Source organism: Pogona vitticeps, chromosome 4 (genome assembly GCF_051106095.1).
Source record: "Pogona vitticeps strain Pit_001003342236 chromosome 4, PviZW2.1, whole genome shotgun sequence".
NCBI lineage: Eukaryota > Metazoa > Chordata > Lepidosauria > Squamata > Agamidae > Pogona > Pogona vitticeps.
The window spans coordinates 218972850-218981250 of record NC_135786.1 but is presented as its reverse complement, the minus strand read 5'-3'; the positions used below and the strand labels follow the sequence as shown (position 1 = coordinate 218981250).

At 40.3% G+C, this 8401-nt stretch overlaps 1 long non-coding RNA gene across 1 annotated transcript; it reads left to right on the top strand.

Annotated features, from left to right (window-relative positions):
• The first annotated feature begins 285 nt into the window (after window positions 1–285).
• Window positions 286–6894, top strand: LOC144589305 (uncharacterized). Its single transcript, XR_013545358.1, has 2 exons — window positions 286–479; window positions 4256–6894. It is a non-coding gene; the product is annotated as an uncharacterized LOC144589305 (long non-coding RNA).
• The last annotated feature ends 1507 nt before the right edge of the window (window positions 6895–8401 follow it).

Sequence of the window (8401 nt, the reverse complement as noted above, 5' to 3'; positions counted from 1 at the left end):
TTATCACATGGTCTCACTCTTATATCTGAGGAAGTAGACTTGATCCATGAAAGCTCACATTAAAATATAGCAGATTTTAAAGTCTGGTATTTTGTTTTTATCTCTTTTTTGGTCTAATAGCCTTTTTTGTGTATTTTGTAAGTACAAGAACAGCAGGAAACATACTGATATAGAGAAATAAACTTTCCACTATTTCCTTGTTTGGAGAGTCTATATCTGAATTTTTAAAAAGCCAGAGGATATATAAACAGAGCTGGTGTCTTAAATGAAATAATGAAACCAATGAAATAAACCATGGCAGTCTTTCGATAAAGTAGGCAAGCTGCTATATTTCTGTCTGAATCACATTGTGAATTAATGTGTATCATGTGTTTTAGGATTTATTTCCTGCAATCGAAAAGCATCATGAACTTGAAAGGGAACATTGACTGACAGATCATCTGAAACAGAGAGCAGGCCTGGTGAAAGCACAGCAGGAGGTATGAGAAGAACATGTGGTTTTGCAAAATATATTGCTACAAAATACAGGCAGCTGCTGTTGGTATAGGACTTTCATTTGAGTTTGCTTTAAAAAAAAACAACATGCTGCTTATATTCTGCTCCATAGCACCTAAAGCACTCTGTGGGCCGTGTACAGTTTAATTCTGCAGGCTATACATTGTCCCCCACCCACTCAGCAAGCTAGGTACTCAATTTACTGACCTTCAAAGGAGGGAAGGCTGAGTCAACCTCAAACTGGTTGAATGTGTTTCATGAGCAGAGTTTTGGCTGTAGTACTGCAGTTTAACCAGTGCACCACAAGGCTCATAAAATATGCTATTGTGTGTCTGTATATGTGTAAGCATTTTGAGAAAATAGCTCAATGTCCATTTCATAGGAAAACCGAGCATTATCCAATGCATAGTCTCAGATCCTATTCTAATGCATATATGAACATGTCTAGAGTTTAGAAAAGTTCCTTAATGGGCATATTGTTAAACACTATCTAGTCATTTCCAATTTACAGCAGTCCTATGAATTAGTGATCTCTAAGAGGTCCTGTCATTAACAAGCCTGCTCAGCTTTGCGAACTAGAGGCCATTGTTTCCTTTATTATGCCAATCCCTCTCATATTAGGTCTTCCTTTAGGTCTTGCACTTTTCCCAGCATTGTTGTCTTTTCAAGTGGCTATCCTGGGTGGGGCATTCTTTAAGGCTGTGGTCCAAAACCCTTTTCCACGTTCTGAAAAAGTAATTAAGAAACAAGTGTGTCCTCTTGTTTTAGTCTCTGAATGATTACCACACATCTAGGTTTGGGGAAGATTTGTGTTAGGGTGGTTGTTATCTCATGAGATATGTCTACTTTCATTGCTGCTCTTAATATACTGACATTGTGTAAACCTTTAGGCTTACATCAGTGTAAACTAGTACCAAGGGCATTTACTTATTTTCTTAAATTAGAGGGTCCCAATGAATCAACCAACTTTTTCAAAACAGTGATCTAACCCAGTGGTTCTTAACCTTTTTGAAAGAAACACCCCTTGGGCCATTGAGGACGTTATCACTGCCCCCCCTCCCCACGGCAATATTTATTTATTTATTTATTTATTTATTTATTTATTTATTTATTTATTTATTTATTTATTTATTTATTTATTTATTTATTTATTTATTCAAGAAAGACACTTAAATCCAATGACTCCTGAAAATAAAATTCAATTAGAAGAAAATGAAATGCCCAAAAAATAACATTTAATGATTTAATTACAAGTGAATTTTAAGACGCAAAAAGAAATATAAAAAGGGCATGAAAACAAACCACAGTGTAAGAAATAAATTTTCAAGACGAAAACTCTGAAATTAAATTAAGCTTTGAGGAAAATATATATTCATGCACACTATAAAGATTTGATTAGCAGGGATGGCCTTTTTAAAATACTTTCCAAGACTGGATGTCCACCTCGACTCCTTAACATCATCAGGTCCTTTCATGACGGAAGGCAGGGCATCATAGTTTTTGATGGCTCAACATCAGCTCCCTTTGATATCGGATTCCAAAAGATCTCCTGTATGGAGAATTAGTGCAGCGAAATCACCCCAGCTGCGATATAAGGATATCTGCAAGCGGGATCTGAAGGCCTTAGGAATGGACCTCAACAGATGGTAAACCCTGACATCTGACCATTCAGCCTGGAGGCAGGCAGTGCATCATGGCCTCTCCCAATTTGAAGAGACCCTTGTCCAGCAGGCCAAGGCAAAGAGGCAGTCCTGAAACCAGCAAAATCAGGGAGCTGGACAGGGGACAGATTGTATTTATCTGCAGTGTGGAAGGGATGGTCACTCTCGAATTGGCCTTCTCAGCCACACTAGATTCTGTTCCAAGTCCTCCATGCAGAGCACGTTACCATAGTCTCTCAAGACTGAAGGATGCCTAATCAATCAATGGCAAAACACAAAAGATGAAAATGAAAAAAGGGTGCTGAGGTTTTTATCCAGTGGAAGTCACTCCACTGATAGAAGGCACTGTCCCTTTCAGAAGAGGGAAAGAGACAGTTTTCAGTGATGCCCCTCCCTCTTGCAGACCACTTCAGATCTGCTGTTAAGTGTGAGTTTGGTAACTGAGCTTGGTGTGCTGGCAATGGAGAATGAGGACAGCACAGGAGAAAGAAAATTGGGGTAGGGAAGCAGCCTAATTTCTCCTTCCACCAGCAAGATGATCCTTACTGGACACAAGCCTGTGTATTCCAAAGCTCGAAAATGCAGCTTGATAAAACCTTCACTTTATCTTCCACAAACTACCTCTGACACTTAAATGTGCCTAAAGGGTGGCAAATAAAAACAATATGTCTCCATGGCTTCTGGCCACATCCTGATGAAAACATAGCCAGGACTATGTATTAATGGCCCATTCTAGTTTCACCAAAAGTCTTAGTCTTCATTGTTGTTGTTTAGTCGTTTAGTCATGTCTGACTCTTTGTGACCCCATAGACCAGAGCACACCAGGCCCTCCTGTATTCCACTGCCTCCTGGAGTTGGGTCAAATTCATGTTGGTAGCTTCAATGACGCTGTCCAACCATCTCATCCTCTGTTGTCCCCTTCTCCTCTTCCACCCTGACAGCCAGCCACCCACAACAGGACAACAAGAAAAGCCAAAAAAGCTGCCGAATTCCCACCCACCTAGGATGGACCTGAGCCAGCCCCGTCCCTTAGAAATCCTGTCATGCCACCCCAAACCGACCCATTCCTCTCCGCGTTTCCCTTGCAATGGGTGGGAAGGTAGGCGGGAAGGCAGAACGGGCAAAAGGGGTTCGTATCCCCTCCCCACCCGGGTGCGAGGCAGCACTTCACCGGGTGAGGACGGGACCCGAGAGACCCTTTCCTTCCACCCAATCCACACTCAGTGCTCCCCTAAGGGAGAAAGGCGAGATGCGGCAGGCAGAAAGAGCTGGATCGTCTGGCGGTGGCAGCAACGGATCCACTGCCAGCACTGTGGCTGCAGCTGCCTTCACAGGTTTGGCTTGCTTCCACTGCCCCCATGCCGCCCCTTTTTATTCTACTGCCCCCCTGAAAAATGAAATCGCCCCCACGTTAAGAACCACTGATCTAACCCATTTAAAAATTCTGAATTTCGCTCCCTCCCCCAAGATACATGGAAACAGCAGTTAAATCTCAGTTGTTCTGAAAGTAAGCAGGTTACATTTGCACCTTTTTAATTGTTCTAGCACGAAGAACACTGGTTTTGCTTTCTCCCTAGTGGTGTGCTGTGCTTCAATTTATTCCATAGAATGAGCAAATGCAATCCATTCATGATGTTCACGGAAAGAAGCACCCCGCCAGGAAGTATGCATCCTAATAGACAGGATGATGTAAATATCTGGTCGTATAACATCGTAAAACAGTAGAAGGCAAGTGACTAGGTAATAATATACAGACAGAATTGTAGAAGTCTGGTCAATTTAGAAAGCACATAAAAGACATTTGATTTCTATGTAATGAATTCTCTTTGTCCTGCTGGAAGGCATTTCTGTGGTCTAAATAAATGTGATCCACCTATCATGTCAGAGATTAAAGAACAACAAGATAGTCCAATCTTATCTGCATGAAAGATGGGGTAACATGCAGAAGGGCTTACCTACAGAACAGACTCTAATTCATTCAGTAGTTATCTCTTCTTCTGAAAGAGCCGTCAATGAATTACAAGTTCAAAGCAGGGAAAACTTTTTTTCCCTGCCCTTGTAAGAATTATTTATTATTTATTTCTTTTATTATATTTCAGTCCGATGAACAGAGGGGATATAATTCAAAGGAAAAGTGCATGTTTTCATCTGCAACAAGAAGAGGAACAGTGTGGTTCAGATTTTGTAGAATTATGACTCCCAGGAAGGATCGCTACTGCAGGCCAGTCCACTCCATGAAATGTCTAGATTCATTGGAACAGGCCACTGTGATTTCTCAGGGTGTGCATTGGTAGGCCAGGTAAGACTTGGGAAAGAGGCTGAAATTGCTTCTAAATCAGCTGTCAAAAGAGGCAAGAGGGGGATCGAGGTAAATGGAGAATTACCCAAAATCCAGGTTAATGGCTCTTGTAAACCAATAAGATACATTCAGATACATGGCTGCAGAGAAATACTTTAAATTAACATGGGCAATTTTGGAGAGTCTTGTAGTCTATCAGATGCAGTTTCAGAAATTGTTATACTTCCCCAGATTGGGGGTGGGGGATCTCGGAGAGAACTGCATGAAAACACATTTTTGTGTGTGAGAGTGGTACCTAATTAACAAGGTAATATGGTAAACTAGTGTCAAGATTTTTTAAAAATTGTTGGCTGAAAAGGATCAATTACCGCACTTAAAAAACTGGTGAACAAAAGCAACACCAAAAATACATTCAAAGCAGTAAGGTGCAACAATCCATTTAAGAACCTCATTGAAGCAGCCGGACATGAAGGGAAAGTTTGCCCGAAGCAAACGGTCATTGTCTGCTTGGAAAAGGACAGCAAAGATGAGGCCAGTCGGGCCTCCAATAGGAGGGAGTTCCAGAGTTTGAGAGCAGTAACAGAGAAGGCCCTCTCCTGTGTCACCACCAAACACACCTGTGAAGGTGGTGGGACTGAGATAAAGGCCTCTCCTGATAATCTTAAGCAAACAGGCTCATAAAAGGAGACACAATCCTTCAGATAGCTTGGAGTCAAACCATTTAGGGCTTTATAGGTTAGAACAGCACTTTTAATTCTGCCCAGAATGACACATGAGATTACACATGGGAAGGTTTTTGCAGACCCCATGCTGTTCCTACAATGTCTGAAAGACTTCCCCTCCTACATGAAACCATTTAGGGCTTTGAGTACTGTTACCAGGACATGCGGAACAAGAAGGCTTGCAAATCACAATGCTTCACTTTCTACTTTGCTCCAAATGGCACGATTGGCCAAGCACATGCCCCATTCTCTCTCCCCCCCTTGTTCCTCATTTATTCACTTTTGGTCTGCCAGTGTTGTGCAAACACAGATGTCTTCATGCTGAGATGGAAATGGGCAGAGGTGGGTGTCCAGGATTTAAATCCACTCAATTACACTAGCTAAATTTATTAGACGCTGCTATTCCAAATATGGAGGGGATCATATTCTTTTTCAGATTTTAGAAAGTTTTTTACTTGCATTTTTCTTTTGGACTACAGCACCCAGCTGTAGTCCAAAAGCTGGCATAGCCGTCAAGATTATTCTTGTAGTGGTGTTGCAAAAAAGTAAGTCATCTCAAAAGCTCTGCTTTTATTTTTCTGCTGTGCAGCTGCTGAAGGGGAAAAAAAGGAATGTCAACTCAAATTTGAAACCTTAAAAATGGACCAAAACAAAGGAATTCAAAGCTAGACTTTTAAGATTTAAATGCTAAAAGCCATCCACAGGAGGTGGAGAGCCATAAATATGTCAATTTCACTTTCGCTCACATTTACTTTCTAAAGAGGAGACCTTTGGTCTAGATGGGCAGGATAGAAATCCAATAAATAAAAACTCTCCAGTTCTCTCTGCCATATTTTAGAAAAATATACAAAGATCATCACTTCCTTTTCAAAAACAAACAAACAAAAACAAACAAACAAAGCACTAAAATTTCCTTAGATCAAGGCATTTATGCATGCCAATCTAGCATTGCAATCCTAACTTAGCCAAGGTGGTTGAGGGCTAGTTGAGCTGATATTAAGTCACCTGAATCTGTCCTGAATCCAACCCCTTCCAGCCTAGGAATGTTGAAAAGTACTTAGGACTGACAACGACACTGGCCTAACTTCGTAACAAAATTGCAAATCTGAGCCTGGGCTGAGAAGGCTTGAGAGATTATTTATTTGTTTGTTTGTTTGTTTGTTTGTTTGTTTCTTTGTTTGTTTCTTTGTTTGTTTGTTCGATTTTTATCCCACCTATCTGGACCAACGGTCAGCTGCCCCTCCCCTCTGTTGAGATTTTGATATGAAAATGCTTTAAATATTAATGTTGTATAGTTAAAGGTAAAATGGCTGATTCTACCTGAGTAAAATACCCACACCTGATACCCACACCTGAATCCTGATTGTATTCAGGTGTGGGAGTCAATGATTAATGTTGTACAGCTGTGTATATGATGAAACTTGGTGTAACAGAAAATCAAGTAATGCATTTTCTGATTGGTCACAAAACTGTACATAAGTCATGTGTAAAATGAACATCTGCTGTAAGTCAGATCCCTTTTTCCTATGCTGTGTGTCGCTTCATGTCATGTTATGCTGCCAGAGGAATATCTATTCTCTATGTATATATGTAAATAGACTAAGTTGTTGGTTTTATTCTCCCAGTGTCATAGTGTCATAAGTACCTCTGCTAACCAATATCTCCTTACTCTGTTGATGTTATGAGAATACACGTTATAATCAAAATTCTCAACCCCCACCCCTTCTCTACCCTGCTTCTTGGCACCTTTGTAACACTTGATAAATACTTGGCTAAAAATGTCCAGGGTTGCTTGTTTGGAGAATAAAAATATCAGGTGAACTAGGAGGTTTGCAATTAAAGTTCAGAGGGATTTCCCAGGCTGTTTATGCAATATTACTCCTGCAGGAACTTTCATTTGCTTTTATTACCTCTCTCTTTCGCTTTCAGTGGTTCAAATTTCTTCAGGTTGAAAAGATTATGCCACTGAAATGTGAAGCTTTGTGTCTTTATATACATATATACATATACATATACATATACACACCTACCTACCTATACCTATACCTATACCTATACATACAGTGGTGCCTCGCTTAACGAGCGCACCGTTTAACGACGAAGCCGCATAGCGACACCTTTTTTTGCGATTGCTAATGCGATCACATTGCAATGTTTTAATAGGAAAAACATCGCATTATGATGACGGGTAAGCGTTTCGCTTACCGATTATCGCATTGCGATGTTTTTAAAACAGCTGATCGGCGGTTCCAAAATGGCTGCCCACAGCATTTTCGCGCCCTGCCCTCGCTTACTGGGCAGCGAAAATGGCGGCCAGATGGAGGATTCCCCGCATAGCGGTGTGTTTTTCCCCTATGGTGTTTTCCCCCCTGCATAGCGACGAATCCGGATAGTGACGTTAATCCTGGAACAGATTAACGTCGCTATGCGGCACACCACTGTACGTACGTACGTACGTACATACATAGATATGATTTATATTTTATATTGCTTTGTTTTACCTATGTAATAATTGTGTATATTTTAAATTGTTTTTATTGTATATGTTGTGAGCCGCCCAGAGTAGACTATGTCTAGATGGGCGGCATATAAATAAATAAATAAATAAATAAATAAATAAATAAATAAATACATACATACATACATACATACATACATACATACATACATACATACATACATACATACATAAACTGTACATGTACCTGTTATATGAGGTTTGCCCATCTCATGAAAAGTCTGGCTTGGATCCTCTAACTTACTCCTTTTTTTTTACATTCCAAATGCCAAAGCAGTACATATTACAAACAGCCAAAAATTCCTTGCCTTTCAATTATGTTTTAAGCTACCTTTTAACTGGGCTGTCATCCCCTGCATGTTGTATGTCAGTTAGCACTTGTTGCTTGGAGGGGGAAAAAACCACACCTCACAAAGAGCACTTTATGTAACTTCACAACAAGAATATCTTTGCCAACACTTCAGAGCTATTTTGGGTTGATAGCCTGCAACTATCTAGCTCCTCCTAGATTTGATAGCAGAATAATAAACTAGAAAGGCTGTGGTTTACCAACACTCAATTGTGAGGAACATAGTTAAGTTCACACAATCAAACTCTATTTGTTCAGAATCCAGTGCTTGATTCCTTTACAGGCTGGAAAATATTTGTGATAACCTATGAAAAGAATTGGAGTCCCATCCAAAGATAAAATGCTTACGGCAAAGAC